This window comes from Euprymna scolopes, chromosome 12 (assembly GCF_053919585.1).
Source record: "Euprymna scolopes isolate OS-2025 chromosome 12, ASM5391958v1, whole genome shotgun sequence".
Taxonomy (NCBI): Eukaryota; Metazoa; Mollusca; class Cephalopoda; order Sepiida; family Sepiolidae; genus Euprymna; species Euprymna scolopes.
Genome location: NC_136493.1, coordinates 73,889,512 through 73,908,666, shown reverse-complemented (window position 1 = coordinate 73,908,666; position 19,155 = coordinate 73,889,512). Strand labels below are relative to the sequence as shown.

Sequence of the window (19,155 nt, the reverse complement as noted above, 5' to 3'; positions counted from 1 at the left end):
ACAAGGAAATCTAAACAAAAATGAAACGTAAACAAACAATAATACAACGACAACAACAACAACAACAACAACAACAAAAATGACAAACTTTATAATTAAAGGCAGAGAAAAGGCGTTTGAATTAAAAGAGAAAGATAAGAAATAGAGATAAAGAGAGAAAGAAATAAAATAGAACGAGCGAAGCAGGCCAAGGAGTAAGAGAAAGAGCGTGTGTGTGTGTGTGTGTGTGTGTGTGTGTGTGTGTGTGTGTGTGTGTGTGTGAGAGAGAGAGAGGGGGGGGGAGAATAGTCTGTAAATAAAGAGGAAAACAATTATAGGTAAAAATCACATAAAACAACAACAAAAATCTGAGAAAGAAATCTAAAGAAACCTGCAAATAAAACAAAAGAAATAAAAAAAGAAGAGATTGCAAGAAAATAAAACGTTGAAATTAACATTTAAAAAGCTTTATGATTGAAAATATTGGGGGAAAAGAACAAATAAAATGCAACGGTAAGTATGAAATGAGCGATGAAAAAGGGGAGCAGTCAGTGTTATAAAAAATTAAGAAAGGAACTAGTTTGCCACCCATTAGCAAATCCAAGTTGGACAAAACAGAAAATGGAAAAATCAAAGATGGCGTCGAATTTAGCGACCTAAGAAAGAAAGCAATAGAAGAGCGAAAAAGGTGGAAATTGTGGTTACCATGGTAACATTGCTTCGATTGCTTTCGTCGTTACCCACAACAGTTGGTGTGCTCGGCCTGTGTACGTGTGTTCAGCGGCCTTTTTTTGTCAGTTTCAACGGGATAAATAAGACAACTACCGGTCGTTTTGAGTGATATATTCACAGGGAAACAATAATCCACTCTATAATGAAGAAACACACACACACACACACACACACACACACACACACACACACACACACACATATATATATATATGTATCCGTTTCGTCACATCAGACTTAGTAACCAAAATAAATGCCGGATAAATCCATTTCAAGTATTTTAAGGAATTAAGAAAGCAAGCAGCAAGTCAAACAAACCCGCGCATTCAATCTATCTCTATAATGAGGAGTTTTATTTCTTTGTTTTATTTTTAAATTATCATACCGATTGATACGTTTTCTTTCTTTCTTTTTTTTTCTTTGTAAATCTTTTCACTTTAAGGTGTTTCCCCTTTTTTTTCTTACCTCACCGATTGAGATGGTATTTTGTGTGATGATGAATATTTGTGAAAGCTTGGGAAGCGTAATTTTCCATGATTTTTGATAGATGAAAATTATAAAACAAAAGCAGTAGACGATAACTCCATTTCTTTTTTTTTATTAATTAGTCTATGTTTTGGAATTCTTTCGGATGAGATTGATAGAATAAATTATTCGGATTACTTGAACTATTAATTCGAAACTTGGTTGCTATTTTCACAACGTTTCAGCTGATATAACCTCGGTATACGTTCCGAGTTTGACATAAAGATTCCCAAGTTTGAAAAGATACACCTAGAGAAGAAGACCGGAAGTTACATCGGCCGAAACGTTGGAACAGTAGCAAAATGTGGAAAAGTAGCAAAAATATGATATTAATAGTCCGACTGGCTCTATATTTATAATTTAACTAACAAGCTATCCGTTGTGACATTGTTCGATTTTCAATGGACTTGTATACCAATCAAGTGCAAGGGAGATAACTCTTTCTTTTAAACTCCCCACAACAAACAATGTTTCAACTTTTCATTTTTCATGCTCAATGTACCTGAGATTTCCGATCAAAATATCTAAATACACTTTGATGTTCGATTGATAGTAAAATAGTGTTTTAATAAAGATAATAGGTATGTAAAAAAAAAAAAGGTAAATTTAGATAAGCTTAAGAAATGGTGCACGCAAACATTATTGCTGATAATTGTATTTTAATTTTACCTTGTGAAGACATATCAATTATTTCCCGATTTACTATAACCGAATCCAGTAATTTTCGAAAATACTGTTTAAGTTCGTAATATCTTTATTTATGTAAACTCAATATGTGCATACATTATGAATGTATTTTAATATATTTATTCATTATATATATATATATATATATATATATATATATATATATATATATATATATACATATATATACATATATATATATATTTAAAGGAGATTAGAACAATAGTCTAAAGAGCAGAGTGTATTTTAATGTAATAGTGAAATTACTAGTTTAATTAAAATACAGGAAAGAAAAAGTGCTCGTAATTTAGATATATAATAAGCTCGAGCTAATTATATATATAATAAGCTAGAGCTAATTTAATATTTAGTAATATGATTGATAATTTAAAAATCAAATTATAATTAAATTAAAAATCCGTTTCATAAGAAGGAACAACAACAAAATCAATTATTTGTACGATCGTTTCGGAAAACAGTGTTTTTATTGTGGTAGACATCAAGTTACGGACAATAATTATTACATATATTTTTTTTATAAACAAGGTTTCCTCGTCAGCAAATATTGTGAAGTTTTTTTTTTTTTTTTAAATCAAGTTTAAATCCATACCTTTATTTCAATTTTTTCCAGATACATCTGCCTTACTTTTAATGCTATGTTTATTTATGGTGTCTTTCACATTTAAAAAAAAAAAACCTTCACAATATTTGCTGACGAGGAAACCTTGTTTATTAAAAAACTATATGTAATAATTATTGTCCGTAACTTGATGTCTACCACAATAAAAACACTGTTTTCCGGAACGATCGTACAAATAATTGATTTTGCTGTTGTTCCTTTTTATGAAACGGATTTTTAATTTAATTATAATTTGATTTTTAAATTATCAATCACATTAATATATATATATATATATATATATATATATATATATAGATAGATAGATAGATAGATAGATAGATAGATAAAAACATACATGCACACACATGCTCGCGCGCACACACCCATAAAACATACGTATTCATAATATATATATATATATATATATATATATATATATATATATATATATATATATATATACTAGCTGTACTCTGCCACGCGTTGCTGTGGCTTAATTTCGTGTAATGGAAAATTCTAATAAAAAGAGGAAATGCATGTTTCTTATATTCTTAGTACAGCAATCCACTCCAAAAAGTAAAAAAAAAAAGGGCGAAAATAAAAAGAAATATGGTACTCTTGCAGAATTGGATCCGGATCCTCGGGAGTTACCATCAATCATGGCTTGGGCTCGACCAACATTCAGTGGATTAAGCCGAAAGTTGCTAAACCATTGAAACGCTAAATAGTTTTCTTTTTTATTGTATTAAAAAATGTGAGTTTTTAATTAATATTTGGGTAAGGGGGGTGTTACTATACACAGATTCGAAAAAGTTGTTCAAACACGAATAAATGAAAGCAAAGGTAAGGTAAATTACGTTTCTATATAACTGGATGATTTTTTAGTGTTTTTATTTAATGTAAAATGTTTAATCGGCTTAAAAACGCAGTGTTTATCTATGTATTTGAAAAAGACGAATCGTTGTATACGTTAAGTTTGGGAAAATCAGTTAAAAACTATACAAACCAATGTCAGACGCCTACTGATTATATGTTATTGTGACATAGGTTTACATATTCGGTGGGTTTCTGATAGTATTTTGTATAGTTTTTAGTTTTAAATAATTTTCTCAAACTTAACATCATCAACAGTGTCCATCACCGTTTGTATTTTTCAAATACACTGATAAACACTGTTCTTCGAGCCGACTAAACGTTATAGTAAATAAAACGGGTTTGTATTACTAAACACAGAAACGAAAAAGTTGTTGAAAAATAAATATAACAAATAAATGTTATCAAAGGCAAGATAAGTTACTTTTCTACCTAACTGAATAAGATTTTAGTGTTTTTATTTAGTGTAAAATGTTTAATCGGTTTGAAAAAATGTAGTGTTTATTTGTATATTTGAAAAATACAAATGGCGGCAGACTGTTGAATACATTAACTTTGGGAAAATGAGTTAAAACTAAAAAAAACTATACAAAATACTGTCATGAACTCACTCAATATATGTTACTGTGACATAGGCAGACATGTATTCAGTGGTTTTTAACAGTATTTTCTATAGTTTTTTTTTAGTTTTAATTCATTTTCCCAAACCTAATGTGTTAACACAGTCTGCCGCCATTTGTAATTTTGAAATATAACAGTAAACGCTGTGTTTTTTTAGCCGAATAAAAATTTTGCATTAAAAAACAAAAAAATATCCATTTCGGTAATAAAGCAACATATCTTGCCTTTGATAATATTTGTTAATAAGGTCACATGAGTCGATTAATGGGTGCTAATGCACTTACTGATCCGCGCTATTTTTTTAAATCGTATTTCCAAGCTTAATTAAAGTTTTATGTTTTTTTGTATTTTTGTTTAGATTAGATCCACCTCCACAATTTTCTTTTAAATGACGACTTTTAACGGTTTCCGACTATGCTGAATACATAAATCGCATTGAAATTTTGCAGAAATAAGTAGTTATCTAGATATAGATAGTTGTTTTATGCATTGTATTCTTTAGCGGCCATCTTTGTTATGCGCATAGATTTGTTTATGCCGCGCGCAAGCGTGTAAAAAAGACGGCTGCCAGAGATTACAATGAATTATACAAATTTTTAATATCTCGATAACTACTTATTTCTGCAAAATTTCAATGCGATTTCCGTATTCAGCATAGTCGAAAACCTCCAAAAGTCGTCATTTAAAAGAAAATTGTGGAGGTGGACCTAATCTAAAAATTTACCGTTTTTTTTTTCCTTCAATTGTAAGGTTAAAGTACAGAATAGGTACAAAACACCCTCTTCTCCCAATGTTAAGAATGGCTTTTTAAATAATAACGTTATTATTTCAGCACGTATCAATAAGTGCACGAGTACCCAATTTCTTTATAAGCATTCATATTTTCTTATATAAAAACAACTTCTGTAAAAAAAAGAAAAAACGTGCACTTTCAATCTTTGTTAAAAAAGGATTTCTTGAAAAAAACCCAAAAAAGTACGGCAAAAAAAAGCAAAGAACAAAACGTTAATCGGTATTCATGCAGGGAGTGATCCTTGCTGAAATAATAACGTTATTATTTAAAAAGCCATTCTTAACATGGGGAGGGTGTTTTGTACCTATTCTGTACTTTAACCTTACAATTGAATAAAAAACATACCATAAAACTTTAATTAAACGTGGAAATGCGATTTAAAAAATAGCGCAGATCACTCTCTGCATCAGCACCGAAAGTACAGAATAGTTAGAAAACATCCTTCCTCCCATGGCTTTCTAAATAATGTTAATGATTCAGTACTGTTGCTTGTCTGCTTAAGTTTAACTTTTGTTTATTAAATTGTTAGGTGAAAGTCCAGGATAGTTACAAAACACCCCTATCCCCATGTTTATAATGGCTTTCTAAATAATAACGTCATTATTTCAGCGGGGCAGCTTCTCTGCATAAGTACCATGTTTTGTTTTTAAATTGTTAGGTGAAAGGACAGAATAGTTAAAAAATACCATCCCCATGTTAAGAATGTCTTTCTAAATAACATTATTTCAGCACGGTATATGCTATGCATACGTACTATCTATTTTTGTTTATTAAATTGTTATGTGAAAATATAGAATAGATGCAAAACTCCCTCCCCATGTTAAGAATAGCTTTCTAAATAACGGTATTATTTCAGCATGGTACCTTCTCTGCATAAGTACTATCTTTTGTTTATCAAATTGTTAGGTGAAAATATAAAATAGTTACAGAACACTCTCCTTTTCCCATGTTAAGAATGGCTTTCTTAATAGCGTTATTTCAGAACGGTACCTTCTCTGCATAAGTACCATCTTTTGGTTATTAAATTGTTAGGTGAAAGTATAGAATAGTAATAAAACGTCTCCGCCATGTTAAGAATGGCTTTCTAAATAACGTTATTATTCTATTATTATATTATTATGGTACCTTCTCTGCATAAGTACCATGTTTTGTTTATTAAATTGTTAGGTGAAAGTACAGTACTCATGCAGACAGTGATCCGTGTTGTAATAATAACGTTAATATTTAAAAAGCCATTCTTAACATGGGGAGGGGAGGGTGTATTTTAACCTTACAATTGAATAAAAAAACATATAATAAAACTTTAATTAAACCTGGAAATACGATTTAAAAAATAGCGCGGGCTACTCTTTACATTAGCACCCAAAAAAACTGTACGTTTACCAACCAATCTTATATCGAAAAATAAAAAAAACTCAAAAAGCAAGCGACAAACATTTTTTTAGCCTTATATAATAAAGAAAAAATATGTAAATTAAAAAATTTGGAAGATAAACAAATGAATTATTATTTTTTACTTATCGAGTAAACAGAAAATGAAATCTACTTCTTTTCCGTCAATTCGTGGCTGTGAAATGAATCGAACCGGAAGTTCAGTTTTATCAACAAAGCAGGTTCGCACTAACGGTTAAAAATATATATTTATTTTATTTAATATTTTAATAATTCGCGAGGTAAATTTATTTTAATAACATAAAAACATCCCTCGACTCTAAAGATGGATTGTCTGAAAATTTCAAATAAATTGGTAACGTAGAAATATGTTTTTATTCACTTGTAACAAACCAAGAATTACATTTATATATATATATATATATATATATATATATATATATATATATATGTACATAAGTCAAAAGGATAAAGAGTATAGTTACTTAAAAACTTTATTGCATTATCAAGTCAATGGTGTTACAGAAAGGGATATAAGGGAGAACTTTGTTTAGGGTATGGCATTTCGAATGTAAATGCTTCATGTCAGAAGAAGACAAAAAGTCGGCATTATACAAACATAAGTGTAAAAAGACAGCACCGTCTTTAACAACATTCAGATTAGAAATTAAAAAATTGGGAGTGGATGATATGATGGAGACAAAAAAGAGGAGAGCATGGCAGAAACAATTAAAAATATAAAATATTCAATTAAAAATATAAAATATACAATTAAAAATATACAATTAAAAATATACAATTAAAAATATACAATTAAAAATATAAAATATACAAAACTAAAAAAAAGTAAAATTGAAAAAAATACTTTAAAAATTTTAAATGTAAAAAATTGTTTTTAATAAAATTTAAAAATTATTTTTTATTTTAAAACAATAGTTTTTTTCTAAACAATATCTAAAAAAAACTTCAAAACGTTTTATTTAAAAAACAACATTTAAAAAACAACATTTAAAAAATAAATTTTAAACATTTTAAAAATAAATTTTTTAGCTGAAATATTTTTAAATGGAGCTCATTGCTGATTACGTGTCTTACCTAAGATTGTTTTCTGATGCATAAGTTTTTATCATTGATATTTTCAAAGTTTACCCCCAGTCCGCAATGAATCAGAATTTAAAATTTATTTGTGAAATCTACCGTAGGTGGCTATTGTCGCTGCTTGCTCTCTCTCACACACACACACACACACACACACACACACACACACACACACACACACACACACACACACACACACACACACACACACACACAAGTATATCTATACATACATACATTTCTTATCATTATTGTAAATTCTCTATTAATTAATATCCAATATATAGTGATCATTTCAAAACTTCTAAAAGAAATACTTTGGTAGCAACCGTTAGAATCGAAATGAGAACGTTTAACCTTACTCGTTATTTATCTCTCCAGCGTCGAAAGATAGGTACGAACAATTAATAAGCGATTTTGAACTATGAATCTTTAATTTTGTGCATGCGCAAAGGTAATGGTAAGAGTAATGTTTCATTCGACTAACCCTGCCCAGGTTAACTGCTGTGTTTTTAATTCTGACCCCTTCTCAGCAACTTTTACAGAAATTGAATGTGGGTCTAAATACCCTATATATAAATTTTTAATTCTGAAGACTGAATATTCAGAGAGGAGTTTGGTAGCGGTATGTAGAAACTATACCTAAACAGAATCCAGCGTACTAGTGTAATGAAACCAATTATATATTAAAAAATATAAAAAATAAATAACTAATTAATTAGTGCACGTTTTTCAAAAGAATATGCATGTATAAGTTAACCTTTATGTGGTCGCTCGCATAGCCATGACTGAGTATATCAAGAAGTTCGTTTTAATAATTTTCAAGTTGAAAAAGTAGACTTTTAATATCATTGTCAAGGCGGAAAAAGACTTATATATATATATATATATATATATATATATATATATATATATATATATATATACGTAACAAAAAGTATTCGAGGCTCGTTGGGTCAGAGTTGCCATCACTATTTATGTTATTGATTTCATTAGAAAATTCATAAATAATTACATATATGCTATGAGAGTCTTTCTGTACAACTAATGTATTAAGTTTCTTCAATACTCTACAATTGTTATGGATAATATGGAAGTACATAGACTTATAAATACATCATCTGATTTATATTTAATGTTGTGGTATGTACAGGCACTGTATAGATTAGATGGCTACACTAAAAAAATGATCATTTTTTCTATTGATTATAGAAACAATAACAAATAGTAGAGATTGGCCGCAAAAACAGAGTGAAAGAGCACAAAAATATTTATTAAAAGTAAAATAGAATTTTTCAAACAAAACTTTATTTCTATAATTAAATTATATATTAGAATATATTTGACGTGATTAAATATATCATAAAATTCCATATGGAACAGGTGAGCTCAGCAGAGAATGATAGAAAACATTGTCATATTCGTTTGCATTCAGTTATTTCTTCACTAAATTCGTTTTTTTGATTATTGGAGAAGATGGATTTATCTCTTAACCATGTCTAGTTTGAACAAAATTGGTAAAACTTTACAGTTATTGCAATATTATTTGTTCGTATATGTAATTAGCACCCACGCCGTCGTTGTCCAGGGAAGAATGAGGACATCTATGTCCACATGCTCCCTTCCCCCAACTCCATGTTCACATTTTTATCCTTATTTTTTTTATATTTTAATAATTGTTTTTACTTAAAGCAAATAAAGAAAGAGTTGTCTTTTTTTTTAATAAACAAATATTCTATATTATTTTTTTATAATATATTATCAACTTTTCTATAATTATTTTATGGCGATCTCTCTAGACAAGGCATGAAGCCACTTGATGCAAGGAGACGACAAGAACGAAAGATGATTGTTGCAAAGAGAGGAACTATCTATTAACCTTAGTCATGAAATGACCAAGTCTATAGGAAGGAGGAAAGCAATCAACAAGAAGACAGTTTCTACAAGCCTGCAGTCAACAGGAATGAATAGGAAGTTGTATTACAATAAAAATATCAAAACAGTGAATAAGTGGAGACTACTAAACAAATGAGTCAAACGAGCTGAAAAAAAGGAAGAAGGGAATAAATGAGACAATTCTCAAGTCCACATGCCATAATAATATTTATAGAAAGACTAAGACTAGCAGTGTCAAATTTATGAGAGAAATTGCAGAGAAGAACGGATGGTACCAACAAAATTACAGATACGTTTCTGTACTTTGTTAAGAATCCTCAAATGGAACAAAGATTCATTAGCACAAATATAACAACGGTACATGGTCCGATAGTATATTTATAGACATAGAGTTTAGAATGATATGCAATTCAATAAAGTAACATCACTTTGCGTTTTTTTTATATAAATTTTCTATAATCAATTATATAATACTAGCATGGGTGCCCGGCGTTGCTCAGCGTTGCACAGCGTTACCCAGCGTTGCCCGGCTGTTTGGGGATGTATGTTGAGAAAAAATAAGTGATAGTAGGAAGGCAGGCTCGAACCCGTACTGCGAAGGAGGAAAAGAATATGAAAAAAAAACGTGACCTCTTTGCTGTTACGACCACCGCCAAACCGGAAGTGACGTATGTTTAAAGTAAGGCTACAAAATCGAAAAGAGGGATGACTTTCAACAATATCGCCGAAAAAAAACGACCTTTCCCTGTACAAAAGTGCCCAGTTGAGGGTGAAGAAATTCATGTTTTTAGCCAATTTTTCGGTATTTTTCGTCTGAACGGTCGAACTTCAAAACAATACTGATCTTGTGAAAATTCGTATCCTTTGTCGAAAGTTTTAGGCAGACATGCAAACATACATACATATATTTATATATTTGTAGCTCAAATTTTCGACTCAAATCGATTTAAAAGCTTGCTCTATCTCTGAATTCACTTTGGGCTCAAGTCAAGTTATTAAGTTAGATCCATGTCCAAGGAACCTACATATACAATTTCAAGTGTTTAGACCCAAAATTGGCGGAGGAGTTTGGTAGAGTTATGGAATGTCAAATCATTGACTTTTGACCCCTTAGCAGCCAAATTTCTTGCCGAAAACGGATTACTAAGATTTTTCCCAAAACTCAATACCCAGTATATCAAATTTCGAGTCTGTAGACTGAAAATTGACAGTTATTGTGTAGGAAAATGTACACAGACACACACACATACCCACGCAGACAGACAAAAAGAAAGACAGACACGTTCACTTTTATAGATATACCGGCATCAATGGCCGGGGTTGCCCGGGTATTTGGAGGTGTATGTTGAGCAAAAAAAAAAAAAAACCCCAAAGCGGCCAATTTCTTTACTTTGACCCCTATTATGCCCCTTTAACATTTATTGTTTTGGGCTCAAATCAAGTTATTAAGTTAGATCCATGTCCAAGGAACCTATATATACAATTTCAAGAGTTTACACCCAAAATTGTCGGTGAGTTTGGTAGAGTTCTCAAAGGTCAAATCGTTGAACTTTGATCCCCTTAATCGCCAAATTTCTGGCCGAAAACCAATCACATACATTTTTCCAAATCTCAGTACACTGTATATCAAATTTCTAGTCTGTAATTGACAGAGATATTGTGTAGGAAAATGTACACAGACAGACACACAGACAGCCACAGAGATACACAGACACGTTCACTTTTATAGATATATAGATAGACTAGCATTTCAGCCCGGCGTTGCCCGGGTGTTTGGCTGTGTATGTTGAGCAAAACAAAAAAGTGATAGTAGGAAGGCAGGCTCGAACGCGAAAGAGGAAAAGAACGGGGGACAATCGTGACGTCTTTACTGTTACAACCACGACCAAACCGGAAGTGACGTAGGTTTAAATTAAGGCTAGACAATCGAAAGGAGGATGACTTTCAAAAATATCGGCGAAAAAGGCGACCCCCTGTTAAAAAGTGCCCAATTGAAGGTGAAAGTATTAATTTTTTTAGCGAATTTTTCGATATTTGTCGTCTGGAAGGCCGAACTTCAAAACAATAATGATCTTGGTAAAATCCGTCGTCTCTATCGAAAGTTTTAGGCAGACATGTAAACATACATACATACATACATTTATATATTGGTAACTAAAAGTTTTCGACCCAAACCGATTAAAAAGCTTGCCCTATATCTGAATACCCTTTATATAAAATTTCAAATCTTTAGACCAGAAATTGTTTGCGTAAATTGGTAGAGGTCAATTATTATAAAATTTCAAATCTTTAGACCAGAAATTGTTTGCGTAAATTGGTACAGTTCAATTATTTTAAAACTTTGACCCCTATTATGACCACTTAAAATTTATTGTTTTGGGCTCAAGCCAAGTTATTAAGTTAGATCCATGTCCAAGGAATCTATATCTAAAATTTCAAGTGTTTACACCCAAAATTGTAGGAGGAGTTTGGTAGAGTTCTCAAAGGTCAACTCGTTGAACTTTGATCCCTTAACAGCTAAATTTCTGGCCTAAAACCGATCACAAAGATTTTCTCCAAATCTCAGTACCCTGTATATCAAATTTCGAATCTGTAGACTTTAAATTGACAGAGTTATTACGTAAGGAAATGTACACACACAGGCAGACACACAGACAGACACACAGATACACAGGCAGGTGCACTTTTATAGATATACTAGCCTGGGTGCCCGGCGTTGCCCGGCGTTGCCAGGCGTTGCCAGGCGTTGCCCGGGTGTTTGGATGTGTGTGTTGAGCAAAAAAAAAAAAAAAGGAGATGTTATAGGCAGGTAGGCAGGCTCGAACCCGTACCGCGAAGGAGGAAAAGAACATGAAAAAAAAAAACGTGACGACTTTCCTGTTTCGCTCATCGCCAAACCGGAAGTGATGTCGGTTTAAATTAAGGCTACTCAATCGAAAAGAGAGGATGGCTTTCGAAAACATCGACAAAAAGGCGCCCAGTTGAGGGTGAAGTGATTAATGTTTTTAGCCAATTTTTCGGTATTTGTCGTCCGAATGGTCGGCTTCACAACGATACCGATATCGTGAAAATCCGTCGCCTGTCGAAAGTTTTAGGCAGACAAACACACACACACACACACACATACATATATATATATATATACACACACATACATTTAAACAAACAGGTGAGATTTATTATATAGATTATATTGGACACAATATATAGTAATGATTTAAAAAGTTAAAAGAAAAAGTAGTCTCGTGCGCCACCGCCGAGAATCGAAACCAACACCTTCAGATTACGACTTATTTATGTCTCTGCCGCCAATGAATGGGCTATGAAGACATATTTACTGCGTGGCTAAAAATTAAAACATGAAACAATAGCTACTACGTTATGCGTTCGTAATGGCGGCGTCCGACTTTCACCTGACAAATTTAATTTTTTTAAAATTTTCATAGTTTTTCACTGATTTTTCCGGGCTAAAACCCAAATATAAAGTTTTGCATGGATTCAAATACCTTATATATGAAGTTTCATGTCTGTAGACCAAAAACTCTAGGACGAGTTTGGTAGGCAAACTTTTTTAAACAAAAATATATACGTATACATATTTATATATATGGAAACAGGAAACAATTTTGTGTTTATTATAAACATTTTACGCAAATATGCAAGTATAAATCATATAGAACATCTGCGTGAATATAATTACACGAACTAAAGATGATCATCCCATAAGAAAACCGGAGAAACTAATAGGGAATTAATTAAAATGAATGTTTGAAAGAATATGCAAATTAGCTAGATCTTCTGCTAGTGAATGAAATTCCACGCCCAATACATAACAAAATTGTATTTTCTTTTTAAATACATAGAGAAAGGGATTTTAATATGAATATCAATACACACGCTTGAAAAACGAATTTATAGGAGTATAGATATAGATAGATTTAGTTTTTACAATTATTATCAAGTTATTAATGAAATAAAATAAAGTAGCAGGTCATCTTTTCCTTTTTCTTTTGGTGTTGTTGAGCAAATGAGACTTGTTGACGGAACCTACGAAGATCATTGACTGATATGATTTTCCTGCCCCCTTTTTCTTTTTATTCCCCTTTTTATCCCGTATAAGTCATATTAATAGCATACTAAACACTTCAAAAACTACATCTGATAACACGAAACAAGCGATTAACCATAATGAAATCAGCGCATTCTATTTCCGTAAATGTTATGTTTCTAAGAATTTACAATTCGTTGATAAATTTAATAAAAATTTTAATCACAAAAAGTTAGAAATAATACCTCCTAGCGTTTCCTGATAATTTAATTATCTTTCTAATTTGAGTAAACTTACTTTTTATTAGATCAACAAATTTGAAACCTTAGAGTTAAAAAGAAGCATGATGAATTTACACCTAAAACGTTGGAAGGTTACATCGACCGGAACATTGTGCAGAAAACACGCAAGATAAGAACAATTGTCCGCTTAATCCAAATAATACAAACATTCATACTTCATCTCAAAAATTCCGAACTGACGCATTTACTTGTCTAAAATGGTATTAGCGCCATTTATCTTATATCAGATTGCTTCATTATCTAAGAAATAACAATGGGAAGAGTTATGTAATTTTCAAAATCTGTGAAGCTTTGTGGTCTAGTTTGTTAGAAGACTGCGAAACTATTAATTGTCTATAGTGTTTTATTGATGGTCTCCCGAAAAACTCCGGGCACCTAATCATGGGCGATTGTGAATATTTATGAATAAAAAAGTGTTCGGATGGCAAAAAAAAAAAAGTTACGAAACTAATCAGATATTTCTGAGAAATTATATATTTATGTTAAGAATTTAAATAATAACTTTTCAATTTTAAACATAAACAAAATGTTAGGATAATAGATGAAACTAAACCAAAGATGACTCAGTAATGACGCCAGATAACGAACAGTAAGGGAAGATTGTAAAATGGATACGTAGAGAAGTTGAGTTAGATAGATGAGGAGTTAGGTAGAGACCCGGTTAGATAGGGACGGATAATGGTTTCTGTATGCCGAAAAACCTATCGGAGGCAGGAACTACGTGCAACAGCAAAGACGGTAAACATTCGGAAATAAATCTTGCATGAAAATATAACCCGAGTATCGATTATCGTTCCCCGGGATGAATCTTCATTGCAGTTTTTACAGACCTGTCAAGCAAGAACAACCAATGTACGAAGGTATGTTCCCCTTTTGGCTTGATGTAACACTTAATCGTCATTTTGTTCTCGTCTCATCAATGAACTGTAGTTGAATCTGTTACTCACATACTCGCATCCATTAACACATATGTACACCTATACGTCACAGACGACACAAAGCTGCTAGACAATCACATGCATATATAAACTCCGTTATATATACAGTACGGCTATATACGCACATATAAACATATACCCGTTATATAGAAAACTGTGTATTACGGATACACCCAGTCCGCTATGCAACAATAGTTGATATCCCAACAATAGTGAAAGTGTCGTGTTCACAAGACACCATCCCAGATGAGAATATCAGAAAATGAGATTAGAAACCCGCGTGGACTAGGTAATGGTGGATGATATGTACGAATACCGAGGAGTTTTGCCAAGTCAACCGTAAGAGGAGGTCATCGAAAAGAAAAAGAGAAACTAATAATAAAAAAGAAAAAATATCCAATGCATGTTTTGGAGGCATCTACAGGCATCTACTATGTTAGTGAGAAGATTAATTATAAAAAAATGGATGCGATATGAAGCCACTATTGAGACAAGAAGTACAGGAATCTCACATCAGTCCTGTACACGGAGAAGCGGCCGGAAGTGCGCTATTAGACTTCTGTGAGCGTTGAAATTGGAACCATATATACACTTAGATTTTGTTGTTGATATTTAGTCGCGTGCAAGCGACTATATAAGTCACTCCGTCGGTCGATCGGTCGGTCGGTTTGTCGGTCTGTCCGTAACACTTTTGTGCTTGGCCTTTTTGGTTAAGATCAAAAGTCTGTTAATAGATGCTGTTCTTAGCTTTTAAAGCTTTTCTTGACCTTTTGGTGAAGATCTGAGTATAGTATCTGTTCCGGCAAATACTGTAAGCAAAGACCTATGTGGGGGCAACCCCACATATAAGACCTTGGTCAATGTAGGGGCAACTTTAATACCAATTGTCACTATCCAGCTCCCTTACTCCCCGGGGAGTTGGTCCCCATTCCCCTTCACTCCGCACTTTAAAAATCGGCCTTGTGCCTAATTTGCTCGGTGGGGGGGGGGCAAATAAATACCCTTTTCTTGGCCTTTTGGCCAAGATCAAGGTGTAGTATCTGTTCCGGCAGATACTGTAAGCAAAGACCATATGTGGGGGCAACCCCACATATAAGACCTTGGTCAATGTAGGGGCAACCCTTCATATCAATTGTCACTATCCAGCTCCCCTATTCCCCGGGGAGTTGGCCCCCATTTTCCCTTCACTCCTCACATAAAAAATCGGCCTTGTGCCTAATTTGTTCGGTTGGGGAGCAAATAAATACCCTTTTCTTGGCATTTTGACCAAGATCAAAGTGTAGTATTTTTTCTTACTACATGCTGTACTTATGTTTGTAACTTTGTGATATAAAGTAGGGGTCACTTTTCTGTATTAATTTAATGTAAAATGATCACCCACTTTACAACCAGCCAGTCTCAAAGCCATTTAAATCATTCTCTAGATCATTCAAGTTGTTTTTGAAGGATTCCAGTTATTTTTTAAGCATTCAAGTCATTCTTAAGGTCATTCAATTCATCCTTAATTACATTAAAGTCATTCTAAGTCATTTACTTTTTATTTATTTAAGTCATTTCAGCCCATTTTTCGGTCATTTTAGTTTATCTTTAAGAATTTCATGTCAATCCTACATTTACGCATTCATTCATTACATGAGAGCACGCGACTAATGGCTATCGGCCTTGTTTAAACGATATTAAGGTTAGCGTCTCCACCTTTGGAGATCAAGTGTTTTTTTTTATCAGAAAATTGCCCATTTTTTATTTGGACTTAAACAAATAATATTTTATTTTATTTATTATTTTTTAAAAACAATAATCTACGTACATGACATGTTTCGGGCCCTACCCCTCTTCAGCATAGCTTGACTGTTATTAGGAATCGAACTCCGCACCTTATGTATTTCAGACAGAGGCGACGGATTTTCACAAGATCAGTATCGTTTTGAAGCTCGACCTTTCAAACGACAAATACCGAAAAATTGGTTAAAAATATTAATTTCTTCACCCTCAACTGCGCATTTTTCTACAGGGAGGGGTCGCTTTTTTTCACCGATATTTTCGAAAGTCATCCCCTCTAGCCTTAATTTAAACCTACGTCACTTCCGGTTTGGCGGTGGTCGTAATAGCAAAGACGTCACGTTTTTTTCATGTTCTTTTCCTCCTTCGCGGTATGGGTTCGAGCCTGCCTTCCTGTTACCACTTTTTTTTTGCTCAATACACGTCTCTAAACAGCCGGGCAACACCGGGCACCCATGCTAGTATATATATATATATATATATATATATATATATATATATATATATATATAAAATTTAGCGGTTTCTGTTTGGGTGAAAATTCGATGAATAAATTAATAACTTTATTTTTATAAAACTATGTTACATTTTATTTTTCGACTGCTACATACTGTCGTGAAAAGTTTATGTGGTCAATGTTGAAACCTGTGTAGTAACTACTAATCATGGTAACCACTACCTTATCAAGAAATCTAATCAGCGTAACATGTGGTTTGTACCTTTTTCTGCTTGACGCTCCTACGCTCCCTCTGTAATCCATCCCGATCCATAAATGAATTTCTCTCTCTTTCACCACAGTGTGTGTTTGTTTTCTTTTTGTATCGGCCTGTCTTTCAATCCGTGCATTTAAAAACAAAAATTAAACGTAAAATCGATAATAATGAAATAATGTGTAGTTAAAATCTAATAATTACATTCTTTTTTTTGTATCAAAAGTTTAGCTAAGCTTTAAATGTTTTACAATGTTGAGTTTTCTTACTTAAATTAGTTTGACTATAAAAAAATTTTCTTTTACGCTCTAATCAATCTTCGATTCCTATTATTCGTGTAGCCACTCAATATTTAGAAACGACTATTAGGGAGGCCCGATGTTTCCTGAGTCATTCCGATGTAAAGCATTTAAGAACCCCCCCCCCTCCGATACATAAAGTACATTTGTGTGAAATTAAAAAAAGATCAGTTCAGCTGTTTGAGAGTATGGAGAAGAAACTCATACATATAGACACACACACACACACACACACACACACACACACACACACACACACACACACACACACACACACACACACCTTTTATATATATAAGTAGAGAGACGTTTTTAATATATTTACATTGAAATAAATAAAAATCATAACAAATATATAGTACAAAAAATCAAAAATTATAACTTAAACTTTGAGTTTGCAATATTGCCTTATAGAAACATCTTTCTCTAGCAACGATTCCTGTGTGTATGTGTGTCTGCGCGTAAATTTTAATAGCAAGATCAATAACATATATGGAATCATCCTGTAATTGGGAAAGAGTTAACGTGGATTTCATATATTTACATGATCACACATTAAAATTACGTAATGATAACATTAAAATTGCGTAATGATAACATTAAAATATGTAAGGCCATTTTTATAGTACTTTAAAATTATGTTTTTCTTCTTTATCAAACGGTTTCAAATAAAACACTTAATGGGCACATTTTATTTAGGTCAAATTAATTAATTTCCTCTGAGATCGTCCCTACCCATATTCATTCATATACATCGATTGCTTGTGTTAGTTTTTTTATATAGTCATTACATTCACCTAACACTTCATTGTAATTCTAACTTTATGCACCTCAAACGATTCATGCACACAGTAGTTATGGTTACTCGGCAGATAATGTACATGCCTTAAAGCATCGGTTCAACATTTTCTTGCCTCATCATCAATTAACAGTATATTCTCTCTTCAGCCTAAATTCAAAGTTACTAATTCAGTTTCAATTTTAATTCTCTTGACTCCCATTCTATACTGGAGTAGTGCATAGGCAAATTTATTAGTTCAAATTTTTTGAAGGCACTCTTTCTTTCGAAACTGGGAACATACACCAACATTAACAACGTTTAACAAGATAGCACAACTCAATGCACTATACTACATGCAGTCGGCCGAACTGGCAATCTTTAAATTATGAGTCAACTTGATGTATATCTTCAATAATAATTATCTTAAATGATCTCATGTCACTAGGCTTGTCCGGTTATGTACTAAGATGCTCGAAAATAAAAACGAAATGGAATAAATCTTTCGTCACCTTCGAGACAATTCCGAAGAAGTTCAATTAATAGTAAGAATCTGACCCAGCTGCGAAAATAACATATTTGATCCTTCCGCATTCCCCAAGAAACATGCAATAAACCCTAATAGCCTCAAAGAGATACACTAAGATAAGAAGTAAAGCATGGGGAGATTTCAGAGACAAAACAAATGCTACACTTTCACCTTCATCTGAATCTTGGGGGAAGCTGCGTTTATTTACCTCTCTCGAACAAAAGCAAATTTGAACATGGGATCAGTTTATAGTGGGGATGCAGCTTACAAGATAGCGGCAGTCTGGTTTGAATGTATAACTACCTTGATCGATATCGTTGGCATTGCCTCCCGGTGCAGACATCCTCCGCAGATGAGATGCAATAACATCATCTCACCCCGAAACGAGGTTAAAATGCCAACAGACCTTTTGCCGTCTTGGAAAGGAGAAAGCAATGCCTGAGAACATAGCCTCTTTAGTTCGATACTGCACTTGATAGTTACTCTTTAAGATTATAGAGCAAAAAACAAAATTACACTCGCGTTCGTGTACGGATAATATCCTTTCCTGATAT

General features: G+C 32.6%; 1 pseudogene; it reads left to right on the top strand.

Annotated features, from left to right (window-relative positions):
* The first annotated feature begins 15,505 nt into the window (after positions 1-15,505).
* On the top strand, positions 15,506-15,631 carry LOC145291788 (U2 spliceosomal RNA; annotated as a pseudogene).
* Positions 15,632-19,155: the final 3,524 nt, after the last annotated feature.